General features: G+C 38.7%; 1 protein-coding gene across 3 annotated transcripts in view; it reads right to left on the bottom strand.

Moving 5' to 3' along the window:
* Positions 1-17,213, bottom strand: part of ANKRD46 (ankyrin repeat domain 46) — a 31,226-nt gene extending 14,013 nt beyond the window's left edge. For 2 of the 3 annotated variants that reach the window (XM_025451102.3, XM_049093283.1), the window contains exon 1: positions 17,085-17,213. The gene's annotated coding sequence lies outside the window, so the exon portion shown is untranslated. Of the gene's footprint in view, positions 1-16,411; positions 16,659-17,084 lie in introns of those variants that run through there. The other variant, XM_049093282.1, reaches the window with a different exon arrangement.
* Positions 17,214-23,346: the final 6,133 nt, after the last annotated feature.

Genomic DNA, 23,346 nt, shown 5'->3' on the forward strand with positions numbered 1-23,346 from the left:
CAGCCCAGGGCATGATCCTGGAGACCCGGGATAGAGTCCCAAGTCAGGCTCCTTGCATGGAGCCTGCTTCTTCCTCTGCCTGTGTCTTGACCTCTCTCTCTCTCTCCGTCTCTCATGAATAAATAAAATCTTAAAAAAAAAAATTGGTCTTCTATATTGAATATTACCAACCATACATAATGTATTCATTTATTTTTCATTTTGAAAGGCCAATGGGAAAGGTAAAACTAAGTGCTAAATTCTTGGTTCAAGTGGACTGACATCATGCCTGCATAGCAACTTTGATCAAACACACTTCAGCAAAATGCAAGGGAAAAATGGCACACCTGGAGAGACAGATTATCAGATCAGACTGCCTACATTTTCTAATGTCACAGAGAAGTATTAAAACTGAGAGTGCTATATAGTAAATGGAAGCCCAAATCTGGATTCTTATACCTCATGTGGTTATTCTTAAACTTTTAAAAGGATACAGTTGTTTTAAAATATAAAAATAACCTCAAAGAACCATAAAATAAGAACTTCCAATGAAGTCATTATAAGCAGGGTTACTGAAGGATCACCCTGGAGAACTGTTAATGAGCAGTAGAGATTCTTGAAAGATTGGTTTGATAGTTTGATGTCAAATCTTGAATGCTAAATTAAGGAATCTGTACTTGATCATGATAGTAATCAGGCCTTTTGGGAGCAGCAGGTCCAATTATGTGGACTAACTGCTAGCACTTGAGAGTTAATGTTCTTAAAATCCAAGTGCTGCACAGATCTACAGATATTAGGCAAAGAAAAAAGCTGTATCTAAAAGAAATCTAGCTCTGCACAATTTAATTCCTTCGAAACATTAATATTTCTTCAGGCTGCTTATCTTCAATAACCGTATTTCTCTAATAAAGTCTCCTAAAAATTATCAAGGCTCAGAGAAGTTAATGAACCTAAGGCCACACTGCTTTAAGTGGCAGAGCGGGCTTCAAATTTAGTTCACAATATTTCTAATATGCCATGCCACCTCTATACAGTTATCAAGATGATCAGTAGGAAATGGTTCATACAAAGCTCGGTTGCTTGTTTATAACTGTTTGCGAAAATTCCTGCCAGACCTTGTCTCTAAAATGCCAAGAGATGGGTCTGAGATGTCTGTGTATCCTTGCAGATTATATACTGCCTGGCACATTTTTTTTTTTTGAAATCTATTCATGAGAGAACCCAATAATTCTTTGTGGATTATATACTCAAATTCATCTTATTAACAGGATTTTAACATAATATTTTTTACAACTAATTCTATAACTTATTGTAAATTTATTAATAAATAGGAACAAAGAGAAGAAAATAAAAGTTACCCATTATCCTACCAACTAAAAATAACTTATTACTATTTTGGTGCTATAGTCCTCCAGCTTTTTTTCTCTGTATGAATGTATTTTTAATTCATACTATTAATACAAATATTAAACTTTTTACTTACTGTATCATGAACATCCATGTTATCAGTCTTTCAAAATAATTTTTAATGGTTGTATTCTATAATATTCTATAATTTTTCAAAGTTTTCTTGTTAAATTCCTTAGCACATTAAAAAAATTTGCTTTGCATTTTTCTTATTACATGAATTTAAATTCATTAACATTTTAAGTCAATTATAATCTAAGAGGGGCACCTGCGTGGCTCTGTTGGTTAAGCAACAGATTCTTGGTTTTGGCTCAGGTCATGATCTCAAGGTCCTGGGACTGAGCCCTGCCTGGGGCTCTCCACTCAGCGGGGAGTCTGCTTGTCTCCTCCTCTCTCTGCCCCCTACCCTCCATTACCCCCCCCCCAAGAAAATAAATAAATCTTTAAAAAAACAAAACAAAACAAAACATAGTCCACGAGAGTTTTAAAATAACATTTTTGGTCAAAATCTATCATAATTAATTTTCAGGCAATATATTTAAAAGATACGACACAGATGGATCCCACTATAATGTGGAAGTAGTCCCCCCCCTCCTTTTTTTAAAGATTTACTTATTTATTTGAGAGAGGGTGTGCATGAGCCCTTGTGTGCATGGGGGGAGGGACAGAGGGAGAGGAGAGAATCTCCAGCGGATTCCCTGCTGAACCTGGAGCCCCATATGGGGCTCAATCCCAGAATCCTGAGATTATGACTTGACTTGAGTGGAAACCAAGATGAAAGCTCAATCAACTGAGCCACCCAGGTACCCCTTGTCTTATTTCTTTATGGACAAATAATTTTACTTTGACAGCAATTCTAATACAACACTTGCTTTGCTCACAATAAAACTTCAAAGATTCTGGTGTATCATTCATCTTAAACTATACAGTTTACTTTTATTAGAATCTCTTTAAGAATCCCTATATACCCATTTTTTGGAAGATTGTTTTGGAAGGCCCTGGGAAATAAATTCTCATAGATCATACAGCTAGGATCTCAGTTCTTAACCTTTGAGATATCTGCCCAAAATAAAGCCAAAATATGTGGATATTTATTTTGAGTTCCTAAGAAAGAAAAAGGGTAGCCCCCTTTTTGAAAGTACGCAAGTAAATTTAAAAAATTGAAAATATTATCCTTTCAGGATATTCCAGAATCATGAAGAGCATGTGAAGCAGGAAGTTTTTAAGTAGAACCTTCTGAATTTTACTTCCAAGTCTCAAGAATAATTAAGAGAAGTTCAAAAAGTAATTTTTAGATAGATCTGGATCTACTACAGATACATTTTTACTTTATATCTAATTTTGTGGTATTTTCAAGTCTGATTTGTTTAAAATTCTTAATTTTGTGATTTCTTCAATGATATGTTATCAATTATTTCATAATTACAACTTTATTAAAGCAATAAACGTGAGGTTAATTTGAAATGTATGAATTACAAAATGCCACTAAAGGCCAGTTCAATATGTTTAAGTTCATATAATATTGAAAGTGGGCTAATCAAGTATTACTTAGCAGATGTCCTCAGGAAACAAAGCTTAGTGGAAAAAGAAACAAGGATTTATTTATGTCTGCTATTACTATGCAACAACTGCTTAGCAACATGGGATACATAATATTTAACATTTATTAAGTTATTATATTCCAGGCACTATTTATGTGGTTTTCCTGGAATGGCTGATGTAATCCTCTTATAAACCCCTATAAGGTTAAGCATTATCATTATCCTCATATTATAGGAAAAAAAAAAAAAAAGGATGGCGCTAACTTTGGTTTGTTAAGATTCTTTTTCATATAATGAATTAGTTTAGGAAACTTTTCATCAAAGATTACATAAAGGGAAACATTAGTCTACCCACACACTCCAAATTAACTCCTTATAATCATTTCAACCAGAGTAAAATTTTCAAACTGCAGGAAAAAAAACAACAAATATCTGGAAATGTTTCTTACTTTACCGGAAACATCAGTCACATGGTTACAGGAAACATTCAGCCATATATTCTGAATTAACTCTTTGCAATCTTCTCAAAGTGGTCTTTTTTTAAGTGTGAGAAAACAACAATAAAATATTTGGAAATATTTTCTACTTTATTGAAAGTGACTAAATTCCTGGACTCATTATTCTCAAGTATTTCTTACTCCTTGGGATAGTGAGAAAACACTTGTCTAAATTTTTCTTTCTCCATCAGAAAATCAAATAACCCCAACCAAGGATTTCTGACATATACTTCCTCCAATGTTTGTACTACTTATATTTTTGCATTATTGAAATTTAGTTCAATTCAACTTTTGGAAAAATATTGGCTTAAAATAAAAATTAATTGTTCACAAATGGATTACTGGAATCATGGATATTTTACTTTATTCTAATATTTTTCAGTATTTTCCAAAATCTTTACAATGTAATTTTAACATGTTTAAAATTCTTAGCAGGGGACTTTCCCCCACAGGAAGTCTTCAGTTTATAGTTTGTAATTATATAATAAATAAGCATTGGAAGGTCAATCTGAAGTCTTTCATGAGCATGGATTATTTTTGTAATAGTGATTTAAAAAAAATTTTTTTTTTTTTAAAACAGCAGTACTTTATTGATGACCTAATGGTGCCACCTTGTGGCCTACCTGGGCTTCAAGTGCAACTTTACCATCTAGGACAAGAATAGAGCAAAAGGAGGGAGCGCCTTTGAGATTTGTTTTGTTTTTGTTTTTAAAGTTTGTTTATGTATGTGTGTATGTATGTGTATAACCTTCACACTCAATGTGGGGTTTGAACTCACTATCCTGGTAACAACAGTCCCATGATCTACTGACTAGCCAGGCACTCCCTCTTCTCTTTATTTTACCTTACACTTACTTATTATTATAATTCTCAATAATTTTTATAATCAGTGAAAATTCAGAGTTGAGATGAAACTCACTTTTCCTTAAAAAAAAAAAAAAGTTTACCTAACATAATGTTGTATGCCAATTACACCTCAGTTCAAAAAAAATTTACCAAGCAAATTAATGGCATAAATATGATTCCAGGATTATCTGGAAATCCAAATCTCATTAAACCCACCTTAGCAGACTTCATTTATACAAAATTAAAGTGCTAAAAAAAAGACATTCCTGGGGGCACCTGGGTGCTGAGTTAAGCATCTGACTCTTGATTTCGGCTCAGGTCATGATTTCAGGGTTGTGAAATGGAGATTCTCTTCCTCCATCTCCCTCTCCCTATGCCTCTCCCCCCCTCAAAAAAAATGACATCCCTACTTATTTGGTGTTATTTAAAAATAGAGGAACTATAATATTTGTAAATTATTCCTCATTTTCTAAATAGTTCAGAAAATGTAAACCAGATTCACCTCAAATAGTCTGAAGGCACAAGACTCTGTTCTAGGAGAAACTGGAACACTTCCATGAAGTTTATACAGCCAGGAGGGCCATTCAGGATCATCCAACCCAATCTCCTTATCTTACATATAAAGATACTGAGAGGGGTGCCTGGGTGGCTCAGTGGTTGAGCATCTGCCTTCAGTCAGGGTGTGATCCTGGGGTCCTAGGATCCAGTCCCACATTAGGCTCCCCACAGGGAGTCTGCTTCCCACTCTGCCTGTGTCTCTGCCTCTCTCTCATGAATAAATAAATACAATTTAAAAAAGAAAAAAAAAAGGATAGTGAGAACCAAAAAAGCTGTAACTTTACATGCTATTTTACAAGCAAACTACCCCTTACCCCCAAGATTCTAGCTCCATTCATGATTCACCATACATCATCTTCAACATAAGTCTGTCACAATTCTATTGTAATCTGTCCCCATCTAATGCTTTAAATTGTGCACCAGATGAGTGTTAGCATGTACTGCATCCTTCACGCAGAACATCCATTCTAGTGACATAGGGTGGACAAGGGCCCTCCCTAGGCTAAACAAGCCTGCAGAGGATCTAGTAGACTTGAGATGTGCTCTGATTGCATGTGAAGCTATGTGAATCACTGTGGTCTAGAGCTCCACATTGCTTACAGTGATGGCCTATGTAGACCCTTAAAATTCAAGAATTCCTGAAACATCATTATTAGACCCACATCCTACCTCACACATTCCAACCTCTAGGGGCCTAAATAAGGACATACCATGAAAAAAAAAAAAAAAAAAAAAAACAACTAAACAGAGGACTAAAGAATGAATTTAACAAAACAGCCTCTAAAAATGGCATGGTTATATATAGCTACAGAAGGACCACCATTGGAGACATTTCCTCTTTTTCCCTACTGGAAGTAAGAATTAAGGATAAGCCCTTTGGTAGGAAGGGAGTAAAGGATGGTCTGAGACTTTAAAGGGAGACTGTTTCCTTTCCTGCGCCCCCCCCCCCTTTGGACTGGGGAGGCATCTTCTGATATCCAGAGAAAAGAAAATAGAGATTGACATACTTAGAAATGACTCTACGTTCAAGGAAAGAGAAATAGCGATTTTTTTACCCTAAATTTCTTAGTCCATTTTAGGAGGATAAAAATAAGGATTACAGGGAAAAGCTGTATATTTTGACTTGAGCTTTCCTCATGCTGCCACTTAGGAACCTAAGATGTGGGGCACAAAGTGGGAAACACCAGTGTTCTAAGGCAGAGCTGAATTGGCAGTCCTGATAGCTTTGTCTATGAACAGTAATGGAGTTAAAGGACAATAAGTATGGCAATCTTCTTTCCAACTGAAACGTGGCCCCTACAAACCTCTCCTGTTAAAATGGCAGATCTAAGAGTTGGCTCAATTTGAGCCTATGTACTCAGAGTTCTAGGGAATTTTTTAGAAATGGGAATAGGGCTGGCAAATCCCTCTTACCAGTTTTCCAAGTAACTATTTTATGCTCAGAGACCTACCAGGTCATTGTGACCAATGAGAAAAAGTGGTTAGTGACTAAGGATCTTATGTTTTTAGCTACCTGGATCTTCATATAATTCCCTTGGTATGTCCCAAGACATAAATACTTAAAAAGTTTTTTTCACTCTGGCTCCACACTCAGTGAGGAGTCTGCTTGAGGGTTCTCTCTCCTTCTTCCAGGACCCTGGGATCATGATGTGAGCCAAAGACAGCCACTGAGCCACACAGGCACCTCTCCTTTACTCACCTTTAATCTATCTTTTAAAAAATGTACTTATATCTCTAAATTAAAAAAAAATCTATACATTTACATTTAATTGTCAACTGGCAACTGGACCCCATTGGTTTTCATATTGTTGTTTAAATATTATATAATTTCTGTGACATCCTCTTTAAACCTATTAATTATATAGAAATGCACTTTAAATACTCAAACATGGGGGGCACCTGGGTGACTCAGTGGTTGAGGATGTACCTTTGGCTCAGGTTGTGATCTTGGGATCCTGGGATTGAGTCCTGCATCAGGCTCCCCTCAGGGAGCTTGCTTCTCCCTCTACCTATGTCTCTGCCTCTCTCTGTGTGTCTCTCTATTTAAAAAAAAAATATTCAAGCGTGGGATTTGAAAACCTTTTTGTTAATTTCTAATTTATTTGCATTGTGGTAAAAGAAAATGGTCTTTGGGGTAAGAATTTATTAAAATTTATAAGACTTTTCTTTTGGTTAATGTGCCATGTGTAACTAAAAAGAATGTATGAAGTATTGGTTGAAGACAGGATTCTACTCTTGATATACATACATTTTATCAATCTTGTTAATGTAGTTATGGAAATATTCTATATTTTTCCAATTTTTTCTATCTGATATACTGGTTTCTGAAAGTAGTGTTACAATTTTTCCCCATGACAATGGATTTATCAATTCTTTCTGTAATCCCATCTAATCTGGGGTTACATTTTGAGACTATGTTTAATTACATGCATCACTGCTCTATCTTCCTGGAAGATTGGTTTGTTTGTTTGTTTGTTTTGTTTTTTTTAGTGTGCTTTATTCCTTTTAATGTTTCTTCAACATTTGATATTAATGATATTAACATTATTACATCAGCTTTCTATGGTTATAACTTTGGGAGGATTATTTTCTTATGTCAACCTTTATGTATAGTTTTGTTTTTGGTGTATGTCTGGTAAACAGGAAACTAGATTGTTTTTTAAAGATTTTTTTCCCCATAGGTGAATTTAACCAACTTATATTTTTTATGATTTCTAACCTGTTTGAACTGATTTCCACCTATTTTGTATGCTTTCTGTTTATCATCTTTTAAAAAAAATTGCTTCTTTCCTACCATCTCTTGCATTATTATCCCCCCCCCATATTCTCTTAGAAACCACTGAATATATTTCTTTTCTTCAACCAGTTATTTAAAAATTTTGACATACAGGTTAATAATGTTTCTTGAAGTCTAAAAATATCTAGAATTTTATTCTGAACACAATGACCAGAATATACTTTAACCACCATAGACCACTCCATGATTGCAAAGTTTTAGCTTTATGTTTAAAAAACCTCTCCCAACCCCCCCCCCCCAAAAGGTTAAATTTGTCAACTTTTTATCAATCAGATCATTCTTTTTCAAAAAATCCCACTGCCTCCCTCTGGATTCACTCTTCTGAAGTTCACTCTCCACTTCTTTTAGTGAGGATCTATGAGAAGTACCCTCTTTTCAGTCTTCACAAATTTGGTTTAACTTGACTTTATTCTTAATTCAGGTGATCATGAGGTTATTAAAGCGGTCAGTTACTTTCCCTCACTACCTTGAAGCTCTCGCTGATGATTCTAGGCATCTATTACTGCCTCAGTTTGGTTGTTGTTCTTGCGTAGGAATGTATTCTTCCTTGTCTGGTTTAAAATGTTTCACTTTATCCTTACTGTACTACAGTTTTACTGGGATTCTCTATTTAGGAGGATTTATTTATCCAGCTTAGATTACAAATACATTCTGAATTCCAAGGACTCATGCCTTTCTTGAATTCTGGCAAATTCTCTTCAAAAAGTGCTTTTCAACCAATACCTTCCTTTTAGATAGATGTTGGAAACTCAATGATCAATTTATCCTTTTCTTAAAAAACAAACAAACAAAAAAGGTTTTTCTGTGCTACATTCTAGGTGCAGTTTTAGCACCATCTTCTAGTTCACTTATGCTCAGGCTGGTTTGAGCCTAAACGTTTACTACACTTAAAAAAAAAAAAAACAAAAAACAAAAAACTCATACTCTAAGTTTTCATTCCTAAGAGTTCTAATTAATTCTTCACATTCACCTGTTGTTCCTTTTTGTTTCATAATTTACTATTCATTTTTAATAAATGTGAGTCCTTTTTCTCTTTGAGCATATAGACACTTAATTAAAAGTCTTTGCTGGATGGTGCTCTAAAATTGTTTACTTCAGGACTGAATTTGTGTGCCAGTGCTAATATTACTGGATGAGGTCTCAGCACTTAGCATCTTTATTCCTTTTGGAATTTGTGCAGCAAGCTTATTTTGAGAGAAAGGTTTATTTGTTTGTTTTGTTCTCCATTCCTTCTCCCCCATGCTGACTCCTTCGGATAGCTGCCTCCATCCAACCTGCCACCTGGGAATGTAGTTCAGAGCCAGGTCTTATACAAGGTAAGTTGAACTTCTGTCTCTCAGTAATAGTGGGCTATTACAGATTTAATCACTGAGCCAAAGTCTGGTTCAGTTCCTGGCTGTTAAGACTGTCATGTCCTTCTGCCTTGCTAGGTCCAGCTTCTTTAAGCCCTCTGATTCCAGCAGCAGTCAAGAACAGTTTTATTTAGACTCCTTTCATGCTTAGGGAATCTTTACCCAAAGCCTTGACTTTAAGCCATAACCTTACTCCACTCCTGTCTGTGGAGCACTTTTAATCCTCACCACCCAGCAGAAGCCAAATATTTGCCCGCCACTATCCACTTCCAGAACAGCTAGCTGCAGCTCCACTCACCACACTGTGCTTCTACTCTATAGAGATGTTTATTTATTGTTCTGACTACATCTTCCTGGTTCCCTCTTTTTATGTTTGATCAATTATTGCCATGTACTGAAACATGAACTTAATGTACTATTTTGATCTAAAACCAACTATATATATTTTTCTATCCTCAGAAGCCTACTGCCACTGTAGTGGACACATCGGCTGCCTACCTAGTATCTAGTCCTATGTTTTTCTGCCCCACAGGACCCAACAGCCTACTTCTTCACTGCTGATATGCTCTGAAGGGGTCAGCACTGATTATATTAAGCCATGTAATAATTACATTCCCCTGGCTGTAGTGGTTTATTTAGAGGTAGATATGTGACCAATCCAATAAGACTCTGCTTGGAATGCTAGAGTGATATATTCTCCTTTTATCCTGAAAATATGGTATGTAAACAGCACCTAAAATTGCTTTGGTCATCTTGACATATATTTTATATACGTGTGCACACATACACACACATATGCATGCATGCACACACACATACTACAGGAAGCATACAAAGTAAACAGAAAAATAGAATCAAGCCTTGATTAAACCTCGTTTGAGGCACATATTAACTCTGGACTCTTAAAATACAGGCATAAGTAAAGTTTCTTTACTGACAGTTTAAGTTTGTTACTTAGAGCCAGATGCTTAAATAACACAGAACCTAAAGTGGTCATTACTACTGATACCTAACCTACTGCTATATGCCCTGTCACTGTTTTCTAAAAAGGAAAAGATATTTTTTTGTATTACATGTTTCAGCAAAAGACTCAGGTCAAAGGAAGGGTGGAGTGTTAAGGATATATTACTTGCTTCAAAAAGGAGATGAATGAAGCCTAGAAATCCCACATCTAAACGGGATAAGGAATTGGATGCTGACTGAAAGCTGGGTAAATTCTAGGAATTGACCAAGGAGATAACCCAGAGAACAAGCTGAAAAGATACTCTGAGTAAACAACTAAGATAAAAATAAGCTCACTGTGGGAAAAGCCTTTTTATAGACATTACGAGTTTTTGTTTTTTAAGACAAAATCAACGTAACAGCAGGCAAAACACAGGCAATGTGAGGTGGTTTTTTTTTTTTGTTTTGTTTTGTTTTTTTTTGTTTTTTAAGACAAAGTAATAGGCAAAACACAGCCAAAAGATCAGGAAAGGGTAGAGAAAGATTTAAATGAAAGAAGCAGTGCCATTTGGTAATTGGGGAAAAAGTGACTGACTTTAGAACTAAAAATGCCACCAAAGTTACAAATGCCTAAACTCTTCCAACAATGTCACACTCAGGACATTTTATTTTAAAATTAAACTTAGGTTGGGGCACCTGTGTGGCTCAGTGGGAAGTGTCTGACTCGACTTCAGCTCAGGTCTTAATCTCAGGGTTGTGAATTTTAGCCCCACACTGGGGCTTTATTTTCCAATAAATAAATAAATAAATAAATAAATAAATAAATAAACAAACAAACAAACAAACAAACAAACAAACCTGGGTTAAAGGAAAAAAAGACATAATTAGTAAGAGAAAATACATATGTTATTTGATTAGTTTTAATCAAAGTATCTAGTCTCATAAAGACCTACTGTGGAAAAGACAGCTAAGTAAACTATGTTTTCTTGCAGTTATTTCTGACTGACTTGCTACCATCCCTACGTAACACTATCACATATCTTTTCATTGATTATATTCAGAAATTTGTGAAAAGTACTACTTATTAGTACCTAGCAACATATTTATGGATATGTCTCCTCAGGCAAGGAAAACAAAACCAAAACCAAACTATTGGGATTACACCAAAATATAAAGCTTTTGCACAAGAAACCATCAACAAAACAAAAGGCAACCTACTGAATGGGAGAGGATATCTGTAAATGATATATCTGATAAGGGGTTAATATACAGAATATATGTAAACTTACAGAACTCAACACCAAAAAAATAATCCAACTTAAAAATGGGCAAAGAAGCTGATTAGAGATTTTTCCAAAGACATACAGATGGCCAAAGAAAAATACTGAAAAAGCTGTTCAATATCATTAATCATCAGGGAAATGTAAATCAAAACAATGAGATATTACCTCACACCAGTCAGAATGGCTAGTCACAAAAAATAAGAAATAACAAGGGTCGTCAAGGATATAGAGAAAAGAGAACACTCCTGTACTGTTGGTAGGACTGTAAACTGGGTGCAGCCACTATGGAAAATAGTATGGAGGTTCCTCAAAATATTAGAAATAGGAAAACTATACGAACAAGTAATTCCACTACTGGTATTGACTCAAAGAAAATAAAAACACTAATTTGTAAAGAGAATATATGCCCCTATGCTTATGACAGCATTATATACAATGTCAAGTTATGGAAGCAACCCAAGTATTTATCCATAGATGAATGGATAAAGATGATATGGAGTGTGTGTGTGTGTGTGTATACACACACACACACACACACATACATATACACACAATGGAGTATCACTCAGCTATTAAAAAGAATGAGATCTTGTCATTTGTGACAACATGGATGGACCTAGAAGGTATTATGCAAAGTGAAATAAATCAAATAAAGACAAATACCATATGATTTCACTTTTATGTGGAATCTAAAACAAACAAACAGAAACAGACTCATAAATACAGAAAACAAACTGCAAATTGCCTGTCGGAGAGGAGGGTAAAATAGGTGAAGGAGATTAAGAGGCACAAACTTCTTGGGGGAAAAAAGTACTACTTACTGGATAGCTTATCAAATACACACAAATGTCAGAATTCCTTTGGTATATATGTGTTTATGGTTGCATGAAAGAGAGCTGTTTACAATACCATGATTAAACATGGAGGGCATTATGCTAAGTGAAATAAGCCAGACACAGAAAGATAAATACTGTATGCTCTTATTTATATGTGGAATTTTAAAAAAGCCTAACTCATAGAACCAGAAAATATTAATAGTAGTTACCTCGGACTGAAGGGTGGAGGACAAGATGTTGGTCAAAATGTACAAACTTTCAATCAGAAGATGGCTAAGTTCTGAAGTTCTAACGTACAGTATGGTGATTATACTTAGTATTACTTTATTGTACACCTGAAATTTGCTGAGTAGATCTTAAGTATTTACACACTCACACACACACACACACACACACACACAAAGGTAACTATGTGAGGTAATGGATGTGTTATAATAACCTGACTGCGGTAATCATTTACAGTGTAGAAGAATACTAAATCAACACATTGTACCCCTTAAAAAAAAATCATGTCATGTAACCTAAATAAGTACAATTTTATTTGTCACTAATACCTTAATAAAGCTGGAAGAAAAAGGAACAAGCATCTTTTTAATCTGGAAATTAGCTGTTCCTTTTTCACTGATTTTATTTTTATATTTTAAGTTAAGTTGATCATTCTTAAGTCTACTTACTGGTTTGGGAAAAAGGACTTTATTACAAAGCTCTAACTATAAACTTGAGTTTTAATAATAGTGAAAATTATTTTAAACAGGTAAATCTTTTACAAACACCACAACGGAGTTCTTTATAAAATGCCTACACACAATCCAATTCCATAATTATTTTCCTTATAAGAAATCTAGCAAAAGTCTTTAGTAGAATGGTACTAAACAAATTTGGCATGACATTTCACAGTATAGTGACAATCTCAAAAGTTCTTCCATTTTTAAAGGACGAATAACAAAAGAAAGTCAACATGGAGTAAATGAAAAATTCTGAACCAGAAGAGGTTCGTTAGATCTACATGAAGAAAAGCATACCACTGAAAGTTATTTATAATAAGAAATTGAGAAAAAATCCAAGAAAAAAATGTGTTCTTAGGAATATGCAAAAAAATTAAGAATGCAGGTTGGGGAAAAATAGTATTAGGAGACTGGGATAAAACAAAACTGTTAGGTAAATAAAAACATAAATTTAAAATCCAAATGGTGAGCAGTAAGAAACAGAATATATATCACAGAAAATCAAATCCAGACAGAAAGGCCTACTTACAAAGTGATGCAAAAGAGAAGAAAAAAGAATGTGTGACACAATTAATACAACTAGAAACCAGAGCCAACCCATGAAAAATTCTCACAGAAAAAAAATGAAAACACAAAACAATAGGTATAAAATTAAGAAAATACTTCCCTCAACTGAAAAAAAGGGACTGAAGGACCTGAAATCTTCCAGATAAGATTAAAGGATTGAAAAAAATCAGTAGCTATAACCCTAACCTTTGAAATATTTTAATCACTTCAAATCTTTACAATGCAACAAATGCGGTACCTACTATGGAAATCGTACATGAGATCAAAGAAAGAGTTTATATCCACAGCTAAGATCCTGTAAATCTGCTATATGTTGTATATCTTACTGATTACTCTGTATTTTGGGCATTAACTAACTCAGGGCAAACATAAGAACCTGAACTCATGACTTCAAATAAAAATTGCACTGTTTTTCTACATTTACTTCCTTTTTAAACCATGCTGCCTTATATTATTATTTAGTTGCAATGAAGTATTAGTCTTCACACTTTTCAAGTAAACAGAAGTGTAGTTTTATTTTGTTACTTATGAATTAATTTTTATAACAGAATGGATGTATATCGGCACAGTCAGTTCTTACTACTATTGAGATAGCACACTTCAAAATAAATCCAATTTCTGGATGCATGTATTTTTATTTTTAAATGCACAGCCTATAACACTTGTAAGTTAATTATTTTTTAACATAAGGTAAGAACAAAGTGGCAAAAGAACACACTCCACCTAAGCATTTTCATGAGTCCTGAAATGTGTTATATACTGAAGGATAAGCTTCTAGGTGTATTGATTTTGAAGGTTAATAATACGTTATTATCAGTAGTAGTATAGTTATTTAATTCTACCAGTCATTAACAAAATAATCCAAGTCCAGCTGCTAAGCAGATGAAGCTGGAAGTAAAATTATTTACCACGGAAATGACTACAGTGCTTTCTAATAATTTATATATGAGAAACTTATAGCTAACTTCTTCTAAAGAGTTGTCTATTACTTATAGACTCCAATTCCTCTCCCAATTCCTCTCCCATTCTCTCTATAAACCAGGTTTTAGCCCAGGGTTTCTCCCCCACTATTCTGAAAATGCTCTTGCGTGGTCACCAAGGACCTTTGCATTGCTAAATCCATCGGCTGTTTCACAGTCCTCATCTTACATAACTTGTCCACTGAGCAAGAGGAGACACAGATGATCACTTTCTCCTTCCTGGAACACTCTCTTCACTTGGCTTCCGGCACTCCACATTCCTACCTTCAAAGGCTTTCTTTGAGGTTCTTAATCTCCCCAACCACTGAATATGGAAAGCCCAGAGCTCAATCTTCATTTCTTTAGAACGGATCTCATACAATCTCGTTTTGTTTTGTCTTGTTTTTCAATCTCATGGTTTTAAATAAAATTTCTATTTCGAGTCCCAATCTTTCCATAAACTCCAGCCTCATATAATCCCATGTGAACAGGCATCTCAAACCTGACAGACACATCTAAAACTCTTAATTCCCACTCTATCCACCTCCCCTTATCTCTTCTGCCCTTAAATTTTCCCCATCTCGGTAAACAGCAACTCCATCCTTCCAACAGCAGGCCAAAGGCCTTAGAGTTAGGTTTCATTCTTTTACCTCTACACTGCACCTCCAATCCATCAATAGTAAATCCTGGCAACTACCACCTGGTCTAAGCCCCGATCACCTTTCGTTTAGATTCCTGAACCAACTTCCAACCAGTCTCCCCTCTCCCATCCTTGCCCACCACCCCCTGCCCCCGTCAATTCTGAACACAGCAGGCAGAGCAACGACTCTTTAAAAACATTAAGTCAGATCCTCCAACTCCTCTGCTCAAAACCTTCCACCCACTCCCCTCCTTATTCAGAGAAAAAGCCAAGATCTTTATAGGACCAGTTAGCTCTCAGACCCCATCCTGCCCTCCCTTACTCCATTCAAATGCACCCGCCTTCTTGCTGGTCCTCCAGTAAGGCTGGAAATCTCTGGTATACTCCTCCCCTAGGCAGCCCCATGGTTGTTGTGTTTGTTTTGTTCAAGAATCTTCCTCATTTTTAAATTGTATCTGCTTCTTATTTTAAAACTGCACCTGCTTCTTCCTATCCCCCTCAGCTGCTTTATTTTTCTTCTTAGCAACAGTTACCTTCTGACTGCATATATTTTAATTTTCTCAAATTATTTTGTTTATTGTACCCACTCTCACTTCCTCCAGTGGAAAGTAAGCTCCATGAAGACAAAGACACGTTTTTTGTTTTTTTTGTTTTGTTTTGTTTTTTTTCAGGCTTCCATCCCCAGTGTGTAGAACAATGTCCAGCCATGGAAGGCACTCAATATACATTTGCTACAAGAATACTGAATATGCAAACTTTTAAATCCTGATAAGGCTAAGAGATTTGAGAGACTACAGTATCCAATCTCCCTCCTTAAGGGAAATAGGACTTCACTTCTGACGTTCATGGAACTGTGGAAATTCTTTATCCTTCCTAGTAAGTGACTCCATATGCTCTAAGCAACATGCCAAAAATCTTCAGGCTCTCCAATATCCTTCCTATATCCAGGGAGGTATTAACTTAGGGTCATCAAAAAATCTTCATTTTCCTTCAGCACTACTGTCCTAACATTGCAAAGGCAAAGTGAACTCACTAAAAACGGTATCAAAGCACAAGTAATGAAGAAAAGTAATGAAGCTTGTAAACAGCCAAATGAACCCACGTCTATTTCACATCAAAGTGCATGGATAGCGGTGAGGGCTTCGACCAAGCTTAACTTATTATCCACTACAATCTTCAAAGAGCAAACATTTTTCTCATTAAACTCCTTAAAAACCAAAAAGGAGTTGGGATAGGGCTTTTGCAGATAGCCACGAAAATTAAGGCTGCGAGAAGTCCGTTCAGGCTACGAATCAAATTAAACAAACACGCAAGCAAATCCCTCTGGAACATGCTTGGACAGGGAGCAGAAGCAAGGACGCTGGAGAACGGCAGGGGAGGCTCGGCTCAACCCAGCTCTCCCTCTGCTGGCTGCCCGACCCTCGGCAAGTTTGCTCAGACTCTCCGGGCTCAGTTTCCTCATCTGTAAAATGGAAACGGTACCTCACGGGGCTGCTGCGAGGACTGATCAGAGGGATTAGGTATTTCCAACACGGAGCACCACGCCGGACACTTAGTGAGCACGGAGATGGGGACGACCGGCATTCCCGTACCACCGCTCCTACGGTGCTGAAGCGGGGCGCTCCTCCCTAGCACCTCACCGTCTTAAACACCGCGCACCAGCACTAGCAGCAGTGCGTCTTTTACCTACGGTCAGCAGCCAAGTTTAAAGAATACGCGTCCCTTTCCCTCCAGGCAGAGCACGGACCGGAAACCCGGAGGGTAAACACCCGCCTCCCGGCCCCGCACGCGACGAGGCCGACGCCGCCTCCACACGCCGAGCCGCGCACCCTCCGCACCCTCCTCTCGCCCGCCGCCTGCTGCCGCGTTCCCGCCGCGCCCCGGGCCCGCGACGCCCGCAGCCTCTCCCCGCGACAGCACGAGAGCCCTGGCCGGCCTCGCCCCGGCCCTCACGAGCGGCACAGCCCGGGCCGCCCGCCGGACCCGCGACGCCCGCTCGGGCTCCCTCAGGGCCGCCGCGTAGGGGCGAGGGCACCCGGGCACCCGGGCAGCCTCGCGCCCGCCCCCGGCCCCGGCCCCGGCCCCGGCCCGGGGCTCTCCGGGGAGGTGTCGCTGGCTCGGCCCTGGGGCCGCCCACGGGCCCCGGCCCACGTACCTGCGACCCCGCGGAGCGGCGGCGGCGGCGGCGGCTGCAGCTGCAGGTGGAGAGGAGGAGAGGGGCGGGCCATAGAGACAGGCCGGGCTGCCCCGGGGCTAGAGCGGCCTCACGCCGCGCCGGACGGTGCGCCCCCTGCAGGCGGGAGGCCCGCGCGGCGACTCGGCTTCCCCAGAACCGGACGCTCCGCTCCGAAGGCGCCTGCTCGAATTCGGGAAAGGACGGAGCCTGCGCGTGGGCAGAAGACAATGACAGCCTAGGAAGAAGTTTTTCCAGCCTGAGTTCAGGAGCATTTTGCACTATTCACGTCCTTTTTCTAAATATTTAACATCCCAACCCCTCAGCTAAATGAAGGCTTCAAAGCAAGGATACTTTTATTAAAAGCTGTAAGCATCCATAGTCACCGACCTCTAGGTAAGGCTAATAACTCAGATGGATATATTCATAATAGCAACTGACTGCCATAATCCTAAAAATATGACGCTTTTTTTGTGTCAAAAATTGTTTGAATATTTACATCCTACTTTTTAGGATTCCTGGACTAAATGCAAGATGTATACAGCCAAATCTCACTGAAAATGTGGTGGATAGCAGGGTGGTGGAAGTTCATTTATACATATACAACATTTAAGTTTCCCAGCTCTGTTCCTACAGACTTCCTCTGCAAAGTGATTATCCCTTCTCTGAATTCTAGCACCACTTGCCCAACCAGGCCACCTTCTGGGATCTCATGTCCATCCACTCAAGAGCTATTATTATTCAGTCTAACAGTGTGTTCTTGGTAAAGTCATGTAAATGTTTAGGATCATTGTCAAATTTGAGAGAATCTCTTTCAAATTTCTTTCATATAAGAATTATGATTTCAGGGGGTGCCTGGGTGGCTCAGTCAATAGAGCATCTGACTCTTGACCTCAGGGTCATGAGTTAAAGCCCCACATTGGGCATGGAGCCCACTTTTTAAAAAATTATGGGGGATCCCTGGATGGCTCAGCGGTTTAGTGCCTGCCTTGGGCCCAGGGTGTGGTCCTGGAGTCCTGGGATGGAGTCCCACATTGGGCTCCCTGAATGGAGCCTGCTTCTCTCTCTGCCTATGTCTCTGCCTCTCTCTCTCTCTCTCTCCTCTCTCTCTCTCTCTGTGTCTCTCATGAATAAATAAAATCTTAAAACAAAAATAAAAAAATTATGACTTCAGGGCATTTCACATTTTCATGTGCAGTCACTAATCGTAAGTATTAATTACTATTTGAATGGATGACATTTATTAACCAATTTGTCATGGATGTCTTCCTTGTGGTTTGGGTTGAGTTTATAATATCTTCATTGATGCCCATAAATTTTGTCAAATCTACAAAGAATTTAAACCTTTTCCCAATATGTTCATAGGATGCACTTCTCTTCATTAATTGGCTTACTGAACAATCTGAGAGCGTATTTATTACTTCTATTCAAATATATTTCTTCCCCTCTATGAGTTATGCTTTTGTTTGATCTGAAAAAATGCAGGGACTGTGCAGACAGCTTTTTTTCTCAGGTGAGATTAAGGGAGTGAAATGCGCACTCTTCATGTCCTGTGAATCCTCCACGGCACCACATGTGGGGACTATAGCACATCACTCTGGTCACTAGGAGTGTTCAGAGAAGCCTTTCCTCCACTTTGACAATAACTTAATGCTGCATGTGACCATAAACCACATGGACAATCCCATTAAATGCAAAACAGAGTATCCCCAACTGCATTTCTGCTTAGCAAGAGCCCCAAAATATCTATATTCACTCCAGTGCTACTCAAGAGAGAAGAGAGCCTTGGGAAGTCCGGGTAGAAATAGACAGCAGTCTTCATTGTAATTAAACTATATTAATTTTGCAAACTTTACAGAAACTTTTGACTGTGTGAACCTATTTCCAGAGTTCCTTCCAGGGTCTTGGAAGGAACCTGTACAAGGGAGGGTGGGGCTGTATTAGTTCTCTATTGTCACTGTAACAAATTATCACAAACTTAATGACTAATTCATCATCTTACAGTTCAGGAGGTCAGAAGTCCAAAATCAGTTTCACTGGGCCAAAATCAAAGTGTAGGCAGGGCTGCATTCCTTCTGGAGGCTCTAGAGAGGATCCATTTCCTTACCCTCTCCAGCTTCTAGAGGCTGCCCATATTCTGTGGCTCGTGGCCCCTTCCTCCATCCTCAAAACCAGCCATGTAGCATCATTTCTCCTTCTGACCTCTGCTTCTACTCTTGTATCTTCTCTAACTTTGACCTTCCTGCCTCATTATTAGGACTTATTATTAGGCTTACACTGGGCACACCCTGATAATCCAAAATTTCTCCACCTCAAGGTCTTTAACTTAATCACATCTACAAAGTCTTTTTTTCCCATTGCAAGGTAACATGGTTTCTGGGGATTAGGTCATGGACATCTTTGAGGATGTTATTCAGACCCCTACAGGGTCCTGAAGCTCAAATTCTATTCCCTTCATGTAAATCTGCCTGTTCTTCCTCAATGCCAGAATCTATTTGGTCCTGAGTTCTGATTGTGAGACTTCCATTGGGGAAGAGTACCTGTAATTACAACTGGACCAAGTGTTATGAAGGAAGAGAGAAGAGATGCTATATACAGGCAAATAATATGGGACCTAATTTATGTGGAAAGGCAGCACAATGCCTTTGAAGAAGTGATAATGCATTTGAGACACAAAAGATGAGAAAGAGTTAATTATGCAATGAACAAGGGGAGTGTTTTAGAACAGAGGATAGTATGTATAGCCTGGGAATGGTGATGTCAGAAGGTCAACATGAAGGTGCCTGGCTGGTTAAATCAGCAGAGCATGCGACTCTTGATCTCAAGGTCATGAATTCAAGGACCACATTGGGCTTGGAGCCTACTTAAGAAGGAGAAGGAGGAGGGGGAGGGGGAGGAAGGGGAAGAGGTGGTGAGCATGGCCCAGTTGTGTCCCACCATTGAATCCTTAACACTACCACAATGAATGGCATGTAGTAGGTGCTCAAGAATATAGCTTAGTGGTTGTCAGTCCTGGCCACACGTTATAGTCACCACAGGGGCCTAAAAAGACCAACACCCAGGTCCCAGTCAAAACCAAATAAGAATTGTTTTGAAGTATGGCCCCAGCATCCATACTTTTAAAAGCTGCTCTGGGACAGCCTGGGTGGCTCAGCAGTTTAGCGCTGCCTTCGGCCCTGGGTGTGGTCCTGGAGGCCCTGGATCAAGTCCCACATCAAGCTCCCTGCATGGAATGGAGCCTGCTTCTAGCTCCGCCTGTGTCTCTGCCTCTCTCTCTGTCTCTCATGAATAAATAAATAAAATCTTAAAAAAAAAAAAAAAAGCTGCTTGGAGAATTCCAATATGTAGCCAAAGTGCAAGGCTGAGAATCACTGTGTCAGATACAACTGAGCAAGTGAATGGATGAATGCATGATAGAAAACACTAGCTTGGGATAGGATTTTCCTTTAGGCGGTTTTCTTCTGGATAGGGGAAAAAGAGTTTGGGCTAGGCTGATTAGACATTACTATACCATCTTAGAAAATGCAGAAAGGGCTTTCAAAGGCAGAATTGAATACTTATCAGAAGGGACTCAGAGTGACCTAGCAATCATCCCATTATAACCAACTGTCCCTGCAGAAAAGAGATGTGTTGAAATGGGAAAATGATTTTAAAATATACCATACTAGAATGCCTGGGTGGCTCAGTTGGTTAAGTGACTCTTGATTTTGGCTCAGGTCATGATCTCAGGGTAGGCCATGGAGCCTACTTAAGATTCTCTCTCTCCCTCTTCCTCTCCTTCTTCCTCTCCCTCTCTAAACAACAACAGGGCAGCCCTGGTGGCTCAGCGGTTTAGTGCCGCCTTCAGCCCAGGGCCTGATCCTAGAAACCTGGGATTGAGACCGACGTTGGGCTCCCTGCATGGAGCCTGCTTCTCCCTCTGCCTGTGTCTCTGCCTCTCTCTCTCTGTCTCTCATGAATAAATAAATAAAATCTTTAAAAAAAAAACAACAATAACAAAACCAAAAAATACCATACCAAGGAAGAGGAATTTCTACTTGTTTTTGAGCTTAACTACTAGGTTAGTTTTTTGTAGTTCTAAAGAATGACCATCAGAGGGAGACATGCTCCTGAAAGTGTTGCTTTCAGGAGCGTCCCATCTCTCACACCAGGCAAAGAAGAGTCCGGTGTTTTTAACAGCATCGTGGATTCCCAAGCCTTAACCAACAAACGAGTAAGTCGCAGGATATAAGACAAGTAGAGCATATATATGTACACTAGAGTTAGATTTATTTCAGTTCCCCAACAGTTTAAACATTTAAACCACCAGAAAAAAAGTGAAGTGTGTACGTGTGCCAGGCATTGTATGTGCAACACTGAGGGAAAAAAATGGAGTCTAGGAGGATAATCTGTTCAGCAACCAACACAACTAGAAATTAAGTATGCCAGCAAAAGCTTCAGAAAGGGATCTCTCTCCCTTTATTAACTGCAAAGTAAACATTTAGGTCTTGAATTTCCGGACCTATGTTAAGAGTCAGATCCCTGGAAAGAAAAAAAAGAACTTGGCTCCTCGCTGCAACACCCATTTGTTGTTTTCCTTTGCACTTATCCATGCATGCCAGAAACACACGGATTTTCACACATACGTGTTAGACTACTGTATGTGATGGGAACGTATATAGTGCTTACTCTGATTAAGCTTCCCTTCCAAAAGTTAAGGAACTGATCATGAGTAAGGGAATACCTTTTGCAAAGGTTTAAGCAAATGCATTGCTTTGCAAAGCCTTTAAACGTGACTGGTGAGATTATGCCCATGACCACCAGATCTCAGTCACTGAGTAATGAGTTATGAGCTCTTAGGGATGTGAAAGTCATATCTTACTTGGCATATAGGGATTATGTGCGAACCTGAGAAATGATCTCCCAAAAAGCACTGTTGTATGTCATTGAGAAAAGCCCATAAAACTCTCCAGAGTCCATAAGAAATGATGATGTCCACATATTTGATCATTTATTTTATACTTCAAAACAAGCACTAGAAACTCAGAAGTCAAAAGGTTTGTAAATGTTTTCCGAAGCGGGCAAGGAAAGCCAATAGGAGATAATATGGAAAAGCTGGTAGCCCAGGTTGGCCCAGCCTTTTCAACTTTCTTTTCTGGCCCTAAATTTCCTTCCTAACCTTCTAATATTCCCACTCCTTAGAGACTACACAAGTTCAGGATTTGTTAGGTGTGGACAAAGGAGAAAATAGGGTGGGGTTCATGCTGGGGCCAGAGGGCTCTGGAATGTCTGCTCATTCCAGAAAATGAGCAGCTGGTTCCAGCAATCTGTGTTGTTAAAGGGTTCGCTCCAACCCTGGAACAGTGCTTAGCTCACTCTGGGGGCTCAAACCAAACTGACATTTTAGGCTTCAAGGGATCTTAACTCTCATATTCATCTCAAAATAAGCTGCTAGTGATCAAACAGAAGCAAAGCTCTTCTCCTTCTATCTAGATCCTGAAACATACTCCAGGGAATGAGCTTTATCAGAACTTGCCTTAGATTGGCTCTCTTCCTCTCAAAACACAGAGCTTGTGCTTTCATTTCTACCTTTACAAAACTGCAATGCCAAAGTTAGGAGGAAGCCTGAGTCTATTTTGCTTTGACAACTCTTTTCTGCCAATACAACTGGACTAATACATCGTTTGAACTTAAACACCTGACCAACAAGAAAGGAGACATTTTTACAGGGTGAAGAAAAGGGGAGGTGAATAAGTAATGTGAATTGCTCTTAGCCTATGCATTTGTTTTAAGGCAAATAGAATCAGAAAAGACATACAAATTATTTTTTTTATAAACCTCAAAAATGTATTTTGTGTGTCTATCTTCCAAACTCGTGGTACATTAAAAAATAAATGGAGTTCGCTGACTTCTGTGTTTTTGTCATGTTATCCAGCAGGATTTTTTTTAAAAAATTATTCATTTATTTATTCATGAGAGAGAGAGGCAGAGACACAGGCAGAGGGAGAAGCAGGCTCCATGCAGGGAGCCCGATGCGGAACTCGATCTCAGGTCCCCAGGATCACACCCCAGGCCAAAGGTGGCGCTAAACCACTGAGCCACCTGGGCTGCCCCAGCAGGATTTTTTTAAACAAGTCCCCAGGTAAGGGAGTTTGCACTCAAGCAGTAAGGTTTTAGGATTTTTTTTCCTACAGTGAATTCACTAAGATCTCAGCCCCTGTTCATCATCATCCTTAGACCACATGTAATTTTTGTTTTAATTTTA

This window comes from Canis lupus, chromosome 13 (assembly GCF_003254725.2).
Source record: "Canis lupus dingo isolate Sandy chromosome 13, ASM325472v2, whole genome shotgun sequence".
Taxonomy (NCBI): domain Eukaryota; kingdom Metazoa; phylum Chordata; class Mammalia; order Carnivora; family Canidae; genus Canis; species Canis lupus.